At 45.4% G+C, this 15,103-nt stretch overlaps 1 protein-coding gene across 1 annotated transcript in view; it reads left to right on the top strand.

The window, feature by feature from the left end:
- The window catches only part of LOC147710327 (uncharacterized), a 104,323-nt gene that overhangs the window by 24,129 nt on the left and 65,091 nt on the right, over positions 1-15,103 (top strand). The window lies entirely within an intron of this gene.

Here is a 15,103-nt window from a genome sequence, read left to right as displayed (position 1 = left end):
TCAATGACTATGTTGATAGGGTAAATAATTGTATGCTATATATGATCTTTTACTCCTTTCTGCTACAAGTCATAAGAGTGCAGGGTGTACTTGCGTGTATTATTACACATCGCAGAGTAGTTTCTATCAGTTTTATTCGAGAATAGCACAATTATATTCCAGATTAGCAAACTCTGTGCAACTCCCTTCAAGTTGTCACCCACAATCCAGAGGAGAAACAGAACTAATCAGTAAACCGAGAGGTACCTTTTTAGTTATCCAGAGGAACAGGATGACGTGGTGGTTTTCCTCTGGCTGGTGAAATTTAGTTATATTAATGGTATTAAAGATTGTAGTGGCTTTTCCTGCTTTTATTTTCTATCGGGATTACATCTGCAGCTTCCTACCAGATGCTTATATCACACCCTTGTCAACTCCAGCCATTCTGGACAACGTGAAAGAGTACTTTTCTGTTTTAGTTACCTGCATTCTGTGAACATGTATAGCCAGATACAAAGCACAGGCAGAAAGCGCATGTTATTCGGCTCAGTCGTGTTTGCCTGGAGACTCACCTTGAACTGCCACGTGGTACCTGTAGCTCCGAAGGAGGTGAAAGTTTCTGATCTTTCCAGCCTTTCCTTTGTTCTGGTAAAACCAGAGGTTCCAGGTACAACACCAGTGTGCGAAGTACAAGGTATAGGGGTCCTTAATTCTAGGACTTTCGGCAGGCAGGTAAAATACCTTCTTGGCTGGAAGGGTTATAGACCTGAGGCTCGTTGTTAGGAACTTGCCGATTTGGTGCATGGTTCTGTGCCGGTGTAACACTTCAATCAGGAGCATCCAACACATCAGGTCCAGGTACCAGGCCTTGCTGGGTGGAGCAATGGGGTTTTAGTAGGGTTCCCTAGTGACCTTGGGGGGTAAAATTGCACTACCATGGTTAACAGATGCTCACACAAGGCTGCACTGCTCCCAGTTTCGTGCACCATGAAGAAGACATACACAAGAACCCAAGCAACGGAACGTGTGAAACTGTAATTGTCTGGTTCACTGCCTTTGCTAAATGTCACCCAAACAAGGGCGGTGCAGACGAGACAACCAGGGGACCAGGCACACCTTGGCAAGGATGGGGATTACTCTCGCAGTCAAATGAAGTATTGAAGAGAGCAGGGTTTCCATTTCTTGCTACAGCTAATGGTGGCCCATTTGGGGTTGTTTGATAAAATGCTGTGCTTGATGGCTAGGACTCTTCCTTCCTATGAGGAATACAAATCCGAAGACAGCAGACAGAGGCTTAAGAGATCCAAGCTGAACCCACTGTATGCCATTGGACATCACAATGAGCATGTGCCTTGATGGTTTCTAATGCAGAAAGACATTGAATGTGAAAGTGCATGGACTCATTTAACTTGGCACCTTTAAAGAGCCAAGTGCAGGACACAGAGGCGCACTTGATCATTGCATCATAGCGCTTTGACATTGCACCAATGCTTTCCTGCACTTCACGGCAAGCAGACTTGGATATACCAGAGCAAAGATTCGGATTGCACAACAGCTTTGGGTTTAGGGCCTGTATTGTTGCAGAGTGGAAGTGTCTAAAGCTTTTGTACAATCCTCAAGAGTAACGCTACCAGAAATAACAAGTTTGTAAGCACAAAACCCTTTTCAGGTAATCCCAAAAGAGAATAACCGTTGTGTGGACTGCAGACTGTCCTTCCCTCTCAGATGCAAAAAATCTGCATAATCCTCTACAAACAGACACAAACACAGATAAAATAAGTTGCAAGATTAGGGTCAATTCAGGAGAAGGTGGCGGAAGGGTAATACATTAATTTTGTCTTTAGTATCACCTGGAAAGTGAGATCCCATTGAATAACAGCCTCGTGAGGATCTGAGAAGGACATGCGTGTACTGTGCTGCTTTTGGGTCTTGTTTCCCCTACCCTTTCTCCTGTGTCTATTACTTTCCTCCCTGTACTTTAGGTGGGGACCTGTGTTGAACAGACTACAGGATTCTTGCACATCCAAGGTCAAAATCAGATAACTTAGACTGGACAAGGTGATTGAAAGCAAACTCCCTTGAAGCAAGTCAGGGTCACCAAAGTCGGTCCTGGAGGGCCGGATCCATACCAGATTTTAAGACAATCACATATATCTAAATGGGGATATGCTTAAAATGGGGCATGAATACAGCCCTCCAGGACTGACTTCGGAGAACCCTGATGTAAGTGAAGCCCGTTCCAGCTTTTCTCTCTTTAGTGCCTAGTACCCTGCCTCCATCCATGCCCAGATACTTTGATTCCCATCTGTTCCCCATGTTGCTTTTCTCTTTCTGGTTTTAAGCTTCTAATACATATAGCCATAAAGCTTTCCAAGCAGCGGTAAACTCGAAGGCCGGGGAACCCTTTGCTTCTTACGGCGGGTGCGAGTAGAACTAGAAAATGGTTTATGCATGCGGGGCAGGTGGGGTTGGTGCGGAAGGCAGAGTGGCAATACACTCCAGGCTATTTGGTTCTATACAAAGCTTGCAGCTCCTATGATTGCCACCTCGCGGCCACCAGGAGACTTCAGCTTTAACCGCTGAAGGAGCTCTCTGCTCCTGCATTTAAGAAGTCGCAGAGCACTTTGTTGCTGTGACTCTCGCGTCCTGTGCTGCGCCCTTATTTTGGCTTACCATAGCTGCTTCAGCCTGCACTGAAGAAAACATGAGGCGCTTAAGACTTCATGGACCAGACCAGACGACCAGATGAGAGGGATCTGTTGTGAGGACCTGCATGAGTCCATTCTGAGCCTCCGCTCCATCACAGATCATGGATGAGAGAACCCTAGATACCAAAGGGTCCTTTTAACTCTTGTGCATCTGTCCCAGAGGAACTATATAGCAACCCCTCTTTGACCTGTACCTCTCGGGGCTCTTCCCACTCTGACATACGATCCCATGTAGTATTTTGGTCGAAGCCTACCAGAAAGCACAGCTGTTGGTTGCAAAGACATATTGGGAACATGCTGAAAGCTTCCCTATGAATGTATTCTGCACATTGCTTAATGTTTGCTTTGTGTTTTTAACTCGCATTTACTTGCTCTGTATTTGCTGGCTTTATTTGTTTTAGGCTCTCCAGCATGTCTTTGTCCTTCCATTGAGCATAGCATGTTTACCACTTCTCCGGCTCCTTGCATTCTTTTACGAGTGCTTGATTTCTTTTTCATGAGGCACTCTAGGAGAGTACATGTGTTTTCGTTTGTCTCCTTTGAAAAATAGTTCAGGAAGCAGTAAACATGCTGTATTTCTTGGAAAAGGTTTCCTGCTACCAATCATTTTTGCTTCACTGATTCTACTTATCTTTGCCACTGCCAGTTCATCAATCTCATATGCCTGTGCAAAACAGTGTTCTGGCTACGAGCTTGTTTATTTTGGTCAGTGCTCTTTATTAGCCCTTTGGGCGCGGCTGGAATTCCCCCGCGGTGCGGGCGAATTCCAGGCGTGCGCAAATCGGACGGCCCCCGCCAACCGTGACGTCGGACGGCCAGGGGCCGTCGGACGCATGCAACGGCTTAATAGCATACCTTAAACAATTCTCTTCATCAATTTCCCGCCCATGCGATAGGCGCTAGAACTAGGGCGATGCTGAAGCACTCCCAAGATAACCATGCTGGAGTTCAAAAGAGATTGAGTAATAAATAGGCTTTTAAATGTTGTTTTCGTATCTTGCCACATTTGCTGTGCATTCAAACTCTGACCCCAAATGTTAGGATCTCTCTTCTAAAGGAGGTTGGTGTTTACTTTTTTTTCTCTGACTGCAAAGTGAGAGGATTTATATGACAGTCACGCTGGGTACTGGAGATTTGTAAAGCTGTAGGATGTTATTTATGTTTACAATGCGTCAAAATGTAAATACCAGTAAATGAACTATACTAATTTTGCAGAATTTATCAGAATTAGGAATGCACAAATGAAGCACATTTTCCTGTAATTTTTGTATTTTTTTGTAATTTTGAAGTATGGTCGAAACAAATATTTGAACACTATCAAAACAAATCAATATAGTAGGTGGTCCTGATTTACACATATTATTGATTTTGCTATGTATAGTTTTTATCAGTAAACTGTATGTCTGTGCAAATGCAATTTCAACTGAAAATGTGTTGTTTTTAATGGCAGTGTGCTACCATTGTATTCATACTCCACTGTATGCCACTCCATGCAATTCTACTCCACTCTACGACACTGCTCCAATCCACTATACCCCACTCTATTCTTTGACACTTTACTCTGTACCACTCTTCACCCCTCCGCTCTTCTCTACTCTGTGCCACTCCACTCTCCCACACTAACCCACTCTATGACCCTCCACTCTCAATCCTCCACTCTACTGTACTCCATTCCACAATACGACACTTTACTGCACTCCATGCAAGTTTACTCTACAACAGTATACTGCTCTCTATGAAACTCTAACCACTCCACTGTACGACACTCTGTTTTACTCCACTCCACTTAATTCCACTTTGACATTCCACTCTATGCCACTCCACTCTGTGCCACTGCACTCTATGCCACTTGACTGTACGACCACTACTGCCCTTGAATGTACGCTACCATGCTCCATTTAACTCTGCTCTACAACACTCCACACCTCTTTACTTCACTCTTACACACCACTCCACTCTATGCCACTCTTCTACACTCTACTCCACTCCACAACACTACTCCATTCTACGCCACTCCACGCTACTCTATTCCACTGTATGCCACTCCAATCCACTCTACTGCTTTGCACATCACTCTACTCCACGCCACCCCACTCTACTCCACTCTGACTCCCTACTCCACTCAAAGCCACTCTGTACCTCTCCACTCTACAACACTCCAATCTATACTGCTCTACACCACTCCACTCCACTCTATGCCACTCTACGCCACTCCACAACACTCCATACTACGCCACTCCACGCTACTCTATTCCACTGTATGCCACTCCAATCCACTCTACTCCTTTGCACATCACTCTACGCCACTCCACTCTAGGCTACTCCACTCTGACTCCCTATTCCACTCAAAGCCACTCTGTACCTCTCCACTCTACAACACTCCAATCTATGCTGCTCTACACCACTCCACTCCACTCCACTCTAGGACACTCAACACTAACCCAATATGTATTATGCTACTAACTGGTTATCATGCTAAACAGCAGCCACGCTGGTGTACCAGATAGCTAAAACACATTGGCAATGCCAATAGTTCTCGCATGGGCGAGAGAACTATTGACTTTGCCAATTCTTTTTGATAATTGGAAAACACTTTGTCCCGACCTGTGATCTAAAGCTGCTGCTGTCTCAATAACCACAAGGGGGGTACACCCAGTGACCCAATTCTGTGGTGATTTTGTTGGTGGGATTTGGGCTCTTTAAAACATCAGGGTTGGCATCCTTGGACCTGGTTGTTGTGTTGTTTACCTTAGATTTGGCTGGGAACTCTTTGAGACTGCTGTTGTGGCAATTCACCTTTGAAGTCATTAGTGGTAACAAACATGGGACCTCTGTGTTACAAGTGGCCTGCACGGGCTTGGCAGAATCCCTCTTCCGTGCGTGAACATTTGCAAGTTAGAGTCGATGTCAGTAAACTTGAGCACTGTCTAGAGAATGTTACTTACAATCAGCATATACCTATGGTTAATGCAGCTCGATATCACAGCATCTTTACTGCCTAGAGGTGATAGTGCTACAATAGCATTTTCATTCTACCCCTTGACCCAGACGGTGCTAGGATTTTTAGGTCTCGCGACCTATCAATGCGCGCATGCGCATTGAGCGGAGCGAGAATTCAAGTGCTCAAAATGCTCGTCAAACCAAGGGCTTTTTGGTGCGGTTTTCTTTGAGTTCACGTGAATCACGTGACCAAACAAGCACGCGCATCAGCCTCCCTCCCTGACCACATCAAAGGGCTTCGCCCAGCGTGCGCTCTGCGGCTTCTCCTCCCCTAATTATTCATGGCTGGCCGGTGGCCGGCCGTACTTTCACTTTCCGGGCCGCTCTTGTTTTCCGAGCGCTGATATTGACAACAGTTTCCCGTACTTCAAGGCAAGCGTGTGCACATATCATTTTGTATTTGCTAATAATTGCGTCCCTTTAATTGTAATTCAGGTATAATTTTCTTGTTAATCTAATAATTGCTGGCAGTGGAAACCGTTTGCCTAGAGTACCGCTATATTCTTGTAGTTCGCCTATTTCTTTATACCTCAGTTCAACCATATCGCATATTCCATCTTTCCTGTCTCGTGTCAGTAGCCTTTTAAGATCTGACAAGAACGGAGGGGTTTCACCCATCGGACTTCTAAAATTCTGTAACTTCTGCTTTACTCTGTCTTCCCTTCTTCGTTTAAATGACCTTCAGCAAAATGCATTTAGTTCACTTTGGTTGAGCTCACAGTGTACGCATGCTCTTTTCATTTTAGTGCAATGTAAACTATGAAGTGACTTCTATCTCCTATCCAGGTTCCACGTGCCTTGTCTTTTCAGCCCATTCTTGTCCATTTACCTCCAGTGTGTTCATTTTTACTTTAGGCATTTATCTTTTCATCATCAGTTAGTTCCTTTCTTTATTTGAGTTGGTTCCTCTTTTGCCTCATTCTTTCTTTCCGTATTTTGTATTTTATCCTGAACGCCTTGTTTCGAGACTTTCTGTGATTACTTCTAAGCAGGTTCCCTCCGTTGTCACCGACCGTTGTGCCTCTGTTCCTCGGTCTCTGTCTGTCCCAGACCCTGTTCTTCGCTGTCTCACCAGGGCGTGTTCCCGCGCCTCCACTTCGGCTCCCAGATCTATCTGCCCCGACATCGCCCGTGAGGCCCCCCGGTCATCTGCAGGGCTGCGCCGCTCAGATAAAGGCACAGCATGCAGAGTCACAGCAGCCAGTCAGCCTGTCTGAGACCCGGGCCCTCCGTCTCCCTGTCTGCAGAGAGCCCTTTCACCTAGTCATCTCCCGGGACGCACCCCAGCAGTGCCTCGAAGGCCTGTTTTGTGAAATTAGCGCATTGTGACAACACGTCGCCAGTCGTGCTTTGCGCTGCTCGAGCTTGGCCTTGTGGTCTGGCGAGGGGCCAATTCCTCCCTCAGTTAGGAGTGGGCACAATCTTCTAGGAAGCTTTAAGACAGTTTCTATACATTGCGGGACGCCTATACAAGGGAAGCTATCTCTTCAGCCAAATTATTCAGATGATTTTAGGGACAGTGTAAGACTGACCACAGTCAAACTACCTCCCCTGCGAGACTGCTGCTGTTCCCCACCCCGGATTACACACCATGGGCCATTCTCACCATACTCACCATACTCCATTCTCGCCATACTCCATTCTCACTATACTCCATTCTCACCATCCTCCATTCTCACCATCCTCCATTCTCGCCATACTCCATTCTCACCATACTCCGTTCTCACCATACTCCAGCTCCTATAAAATCAGGCCAGGGTGAAATTCTGATCACACCACTGAAGTTAGCCAAATTCCCATTACTTGATTTGGTGTACTTTTTTAAGTAACACAGCACCTCATATGGATAGATTGAAACCCTTAGGATGGTATTACTTGACATATTTGTCCACAGTCTCGTTCGCTTAAAAAATATCCCCTTACATACTGTTAAGCAGAATGTTGCAATGTAGTCCGGGCCATTACTACAGTTTCTGTGTTAAATATTAAGGGACACCACCACATCACTCAGGGACACCATCACACCACTCAGCAACACCACCACACCACTCAGGGACACCACCACATCACTCAGGGACACCCCTACATCACTCAGGGACACCACCACATCATCACTCAGGGACACCTCCACACTACTCCGGGACACCACCACACCACTCAGGGACACCACCACATCACTCAGGGACACCCCTACATCACTCAGGGACACCACCACATCATCACTCAGGGACACCACCACATCATCACTCAGGGACACCTCCACACCATTCAGGGACACCACCACACCACTCAGGGACACCACCACACCACACCACTCAGGGACACCACCACAGCACTGAGGGACACCACCGCAGCCCTCAGGGACACCACCACAGCCCTCAGGGACACCAACACGGCACTCAGGGACACCACCACAGCCCTTAGGGACACCAACACAGCACTCAGGGAGACCACCACATCACTGATGTACACCACAAAATCAATCATGGACACCACCACATCACTCAGGGACCCCAGGTAAAGTATCAAGAGCCCACACACCGTGCCCCCAATCAAGTAAAATAAAAAGCCTGTTGCTTTTTCAGCAACCAGTCGCCAAAGAGGAAAAGAGGTGAATAACGTGGAAGGATAAACTTACCAGGCGGCTGCGAAGGGGGGGCCTCCATCATGTTGCAGACGGGGATTTGACTGGACACGGAGCGCGCGCTAATAGGATAATGTGGCTGTGATGTGAGCGAGTTCAGCCTGCTCCTCGTCCTGACCTTCCGTAGTTTACAAATGGTGTTGGCGGCTAATTCCATCTCAGCTTGCAGCCCTTTGCTATAGGTGTCACATTTGCGAAAGTTATAACTATTGGCATTGTAAATGGCAAAGCTATTAATTAAGCTATTTTCAACACCAACACAAATAAAAAAAATTGTCATTTACAAGACCAATAGCTCAAACTTTCCTAATGCGAGACCTATTGGCAACGCCAGTGCTTGTTTAGTTTGCTTTGATCATCGTATTGACTGCTCTGTTAAGCTGACATTAGTGTAAATAAAAGCCTTTACTGTCTAAACCAGGGTTCTACAAAGTGGGTCCTGGAGTGCTGGCTCCATGCCAGATTTATGAGATAACTGCATTTATTTAAATGGGGATATGCCAAAAATCTGGCAGGGATCCGGCCCCCCAGGACCGACTTTGGAGAACCCTGTTCTAAGCTACAGCTGTGATTAGATATTGACCTTTGAGTGTTTAGTTTTCTTTCAAGCTGCATCTGACTTTTAAGCCACATCCAAGTGTTTGATTGCTTCATCTCAATACACTAAGAAAGCCAAGACCCAGTTTTACAGTTAAGTAGGCACAGGGGGATCAAACGGAGCCTCATTGCACATTAAAAAGTATTCCCCTATTTTAAAGCGTAAAGAACTGGATTGCATCCTTCCAGTTGTGCGGTAGGGTAGCACTCTAGCACTTTAAAACTCTGTTCTTCACAGTCGTACGGAAAACTTGGAGTAGTAATGCATGAGTTCTATCTGTGATGTCCACTTTGCCTCTGCTTCTGGCAATGATTTTCTCTGATAGCTATTTGCCACATTGGATACTCTGGACCCTTGTCAGTATTATGATCTTGTTCGGTTTACACTGTAGTGGATAGGACAACATTATGTGTATTTTTGTCCTACTATAGGGTAGTCCCTTTCATCAACTTTCCGAAGCCTTCAGTGAGTCACACTCATCTATGTTTTTCCACGCACCTGAGGGTGAGGTGTCGGACCTTGCACAAACTCCACTGGGGGCACCTAGACAAACCTAACACTGAGTACTGTTGAAGTCAGGTCACCTACACTCAAAGGGTGTGGTCTTCCAGCCAGGACTGCTTGTAGACTTCTGTTTACCCTTCATCTTTCCAGGTGGCAACAACAATCTGCTACGTCTCAAGCATCAGTTTTAGGCTCTCAGTAATAACTCTGTGCCCCTCGCTGCTCCAACCCTTGACCCCTCGAGCTGACATTCAACTTTCGTGGTGAAAAATCCTCAAACAAGAATAAGACATCTTCTGTAGTGCTTAGGGACCAGTGATAGTGCGGCTTACAAATGCTGTATAACATATCACATATCACATAACATACCATAGCAATCTGACATGTACTTCACCCATCAGGGCCCTTGTTGACACTCCTATATATCTTCCCAAAAATTCCTCTTTGACTTTTGTATGTCTATTTAGAGGCTCGCCCACACTTACCTTTAAATTCACGCCACACAGCGAGACAACTTGCTTCGCTGCGTCCCGTGACAGGGAGAGAGCAGAAATGCTCCATATCCACTTATATATGACTCACTTCTGCTCCCTCCTTGCACTGACACCCTGTGTGCTGCCTAGAGCTAATGCAGACACCCTTGCGGCATGGTGCAAGGGGGCCTGTGTTATGAACAGAATTGTTTTTGTGAAGGAAGCAACACCTTCCTTTACAAGAACAATCTTCAAAGGCACATTCCTCTTTAAATGCATGCTGCATGAAATATAAAAATATTTCTCCATGATACGCATGGGTCTGAGAGGCAAAGCATCTTGGTGCATTCCCAGGTTTACAACTCTTTGTAAGTCTTGGAATGTGCCAAAATCTATGAATGGATGCATGGTGATGCCTATAATCAACCCATGGAACGCCTCACTGCTGCAAGGTAAAGCAAAAGACACACAACTGATGAACGGAATGCAGAACAAATCAAAACATTCACCCTCAGTCAAGAGATCTGGGTTAAATCCATCTTTCTTTTGCTTACCATGCCATTCCAGTTGTAACCCAGCCATATGCAAATCAGTCTTGACCCTGTGCCGCATGGGAACAGTCCAGCCCAAACTGCCAAGCCAGGTCTTCCCTGGACCGGAAACAAGCATCCTAGGACCGATTTCAGGGTTTCACCCCTCTTCAGCCAGGATAGCTTGATTCCAGTGGAACAGTGAGCCCAAGACCCACGTCTGGGCATACCCGGCGCAGTTAGGGCGAGAAAGCAAAAGACACACAATTGATGGACTTAATGCAGAACAAATCAAAACATTCAACCCCCATTCAACAGATCTGGGTTAAATCCATCTTTATTTTGCTCACCATGCCACCCCAGTTTAGACCTGGTGTTGGGTTTACTCTAGCATATCACGGCATTGTGCTTAAGAATGTTCCCTGCGTGGAACACTTGTTATGATTCTGTTCTCAGCAGTTGCTGCCGGGGAGTCGCAGTGGCTGGACGAAATAAAGCTCCTCTTACCTGCCATGGTCCAAGGGATGTGCTTCCTTTCAGTGGCGACGATTGGTTCCAGTTTCCAGTCTCCCCAGTGTTGAAGACGATCCCTCCTGTGGCAGTCCGGTCTTCCTGGCATTTTCGGGCTTCTCATTACTTGACGTTTTGCTGGGAATGGTTCCCAGTTGCTCGAGGCCCGCTCTGAAGTAATTCCTGTCTCCTGTTGTGTCCTCTATGCCTGACGACTGCCGGATATTCCTCTGTGTTGCAAAGGTACTTTTTGTTTTATTCCCCTTACGCGATCGAGTCGTTGCTCTGCTCTCCCGTTGCTACGTGGATCCTGCCTGACCTGCCTGACGCCGTCAACGCGACATCCCACGTTGCGTGCGGCCATTTGAATTGCTTTGTAGTAACCTAGCAACGTCTTGGCAACGCTTTGTCGGATCCAATGCGCACTGCTGTTTAGCGCTTCATCACCTTCATCGCTGATGCGCACAGCACGTCTTCTCTAATTAATGCGTTTTGCCTATCATCTTCATCGCTGATGCGCACAGCAATTTCTTCCTGGTTTGATGCGCACAATTTTGTTTGATGCACACAATTACTTCAATTTGCACAACGTTGTCTTTAATTCTTTGCACACAGTTTTTGATTTCATGTGCTGAGTTTCTTTATCATCGCAGATGTGCACAGGTTTTTAAATACACAACTTTATTCTGCAATGTGCACAGTTTGATTGTGAAAATTTAGTAGTCTTATTGGAGATATATTCTTTTTGTGCGTTTATTGTTGGGGCAGCAACTCACCCACGCAATGGATCGTATTTTGGCCCCTCCTCCTTTCTTGCAAACTGCTGGCGCACCGCCTGTACCAAGGGAACAGTGGAAGGAGACTTTTGAAGCGTATTTAGAGGCTATTGACGGTGACACTTTTACCGGCAAAAAGAAAAAAGCTCTGCTCATTTATAATCTTGGCACTGATGGCAGAAACATTTTAAAAACCTTGACTCTAGAGGTGGTCAGCACTACAGTTAGTGGTGGTGATGCTGGTGATTCACTTCTAATTGATGAATATGCCTTATAAATAAAAACCCTTGATAAAAAGTTCTCTCCCAAGAGGAATGTTGTGCTTGAACGTCATAAGTTTCTTCAACTGGCTCAAAAACCTGGTGAATCTATTGACGGTTATGTAGCAGCGCTTCGCATACTGGCCATTAACTGTAACTATAGGGAATTTAGGGATGAGATCATAGGAGATCAGCTTATTGAAAGGACTTACAATAAGAAAATTCAAGAGAAACTACTTGCTTCTGGTGATCCTGACTTTGAGACTGCTCTCACTCTGGCCAAAAGTATTGAGCATTCTCAGTTTTGTGTTAGAGAGATGAGTTCTTCCTCTCCATCCACGTCCTCTTCTTCGGTGGAGGTTAAACTTTTGAATTCCAAACCTCTTTCTAAACCTAAAGCTAGTGCCTTGCCCAATGTTACCCGTCCTTTTCCAGCTAATATTTCTTCCACAACCAAGTTTGTGCAAAATGAATTAATATGTTTTCGTTGTGGTAGTAGGTCACATCTGGGTTCTGCTAAATTTTGTTTTGCTCTCCATCAAACCTGCTACAAGTGTGGGAACAAAGGTCACTATTCCCGTATGTGCAAAGCTGCTTCTGCGAATAAGCCCATTCACTCTGTAAAGAATATTTCAGTGGAATCTGATGAGGAATGCTATGAATTGTTGATGCTGTCGTCTTCTTCGCATGAGGCTGGAGTAGTTGAACTGTCTGCTTTGTCTGGTCTTCGGAAAAGGAAGTCTCCTTCATGTTTGATAGCTGTGAATGGAGTTCTCTGCACATTTCTAGCAGATTCTGGTTCTCCATTCACTTTGTTGAATTTTGCTGATTTTTAGTAAACTGTCTAATGTACTTTTGGAACCTTCCAGCATCAAGATTTTTGCTTATAATAGCAAAAGGGTAGAAGTGTTCTGCCAAACTGGAATTTCATGCCGATCATACCACTGGTGTGGTATTCATAGTCAAGGATGGTACCAATTTGTTGGGGTAGGACGAACAAGGTGACTTGAACTTCATTTTGGATCCCAACCATTCGGACATGGTGATATCACGCAGTGAATTGTGTGAGTTTTACTCTTCAGCTTCTGCACCACCAAGGGCACTGACTGTGTCTCAAGTATCTAATACCAAGTGGGCGCTTATGTTTCCTGAAGTATTTAGCGGGGAGTTAGGCAAACTCAAAGGTTTTCAACACCGTATAATTTTAAAAGAAAATGCCATGCCTGTTGCCCACAGGGTGCGCAAAGTGCCTCTGAGTTTACGAGCAGAGTTGAGGAAGGAATTAGAGCGTCTGTGTGCTGCTGGAGTGATCGAGCCAATTGAGGGTTCCGAGTGGCTCGCTCCCATAGTTTTGGCGAGGAAATCCGACAAATGTTTGAGGATGTGTGTTGACCTGCACGATCTCAATGCAAACATTTGGATTGACCAGCAACCACGTTCAAATATCAACGAGATGTTAGCTACTCTCGAGGGTGCTAAATTTTTCACTTCCCTCGATATTTCATCCGCATATCACCAGATTGAGCTGTGTCCAAATTCTAAGCATCTTACCTCTTTTGTAACTCCGGAGGGAGCTTATCATTACATTCGCATGCCGTTTGATTTAGCTTCAGCCTCAGCTGTTTTTCAGAGGCTGATGAACAACCTGTTCAAAAACATTCCTGGTGTTGTCTTTTTCCAGGATGACATACTGGTCCATGGCAAGTCCGAACTTGAGCATGATGAGCGTGTTAAACTTGTTCTGAGCATCTTAAGGTCCAGTGGGCTAACTTTGAGGGAGGATAAATGCAAATTCCTTCAGGATGGGGTGGACTATCTTGGTCACCATATTTCCCACAACGGTGTTGAACCAAAGGTCAAGATTATTGATGCCATTCAAAATGCTCCTATTCCTGCGAACAAGGATCAGTTACGTTCATATCTTGGTCAGGTGGAGTATTACTCCAAATTTGTTAAAAACTTCTCTTCCAAAACCGCTGCTATGCGTAGCCTACTCAAAATGAATGCTAAGTTTGTTTGGCATGATGATTGTAGTAGCAACTTTAATGTCATTAAGCAAGAAATGATTGGTGCTCGCCCTCTGAAATTGTTTAACATCAATGACTTATGTATTCTTTCCACCAATGCCAGTAATGTGGGGTTGGGGGCTGTTCTGATGCAGAGAAGGAGTGATGGTCGTGAGGAAACCATTGCTTTTGCCTCCAGAACTTTGAGGGGTGCTGTGGGTACATATCCTACCATTGAGAAGGAGGCTTTAGCAATGTGGTGGGGGGTATTGCATTTCAAGAATTTTCTCTGGGGCAACAGATTTATCTTGAGAACTAACCACAAGCCTTTAGTCGATTTGTTCACGACTAAGGGGGGTGGCAGAGCAACCCCACGGATCTCCAAATGGCAGTTCAGGTTGCAAGAATTCCAGTATCAGTTTGAGTATGTGGCTGGGGCGAAGAATTTGGTTGCCGATTGCTTATCCAGGCTACCCCTTTCCAATTGTGATGGCAGTTTTGCGTGTGACGATTTGGAGGTATTTTGTGCGGTTGGTTCTTTGTGTGACTCTGTTGGGTGTGCCCTTTCTGAGTGTGAGTGGTTAGAAGGGATCGCTTCAGATGCCGATATGGAGGTTGTTATTGACCTTCTCTGCAAGCCTTAGCCGTGTGAAAAAGATTGTCCTCCTGCAGTTGTTCCTTACATGAGAATTAAGGATGAATTATCCCTTGTGGATGATATATTGAGAAGAGGTGGTTTGTTGGTTGTTCCTTTTTCGATCCGTGGTAAAATTCTTTGTCTCGCTCATGAAGGTCATCCAGGTATTCGTTCCGTGAAACGTAGAGTGAGGCAGGATTTTTGGTGGCCGTGTGTGGACAAGGATGTTGAACATTTTGTTTGTGAATGTATTGTTAGCGATAAGTCACAGGTTACCCATCCTTTGCCTTTTGAATCTATCATTGTGAAGAATGTTCCTTGGTCCAAGCTAGCTTTGGACATTGCTGGGCCCTATGGTCTCGTTGGCTCATCTCCTAAGTTTATTTTAGTGTTGGTTGACTACATGACCAAGTGAAAAATGAATGTGGTGGTATGCACACCGCGTTTATTCTTTTTAATAATTATTTAGTCTTTATGC

Source organism: Lissotriton vulgaris, chromosome 5, assembly GCF_964263255.1.
Source record: "Lissotriton vulgaris chromosome 5, aLisVul1.2, whole genome shotgun sequence".
NCBI classification, from domain to species: domain Eukaryota; kingdom Metazoa; phylum Chordata; class Amphibia; order Caudata; family Salamandridae; genus Lissotriton; species Lissotriton vulgaris.
This window is presented reverse-complemented; position numbering and strand designations above follow the sequence as displayed.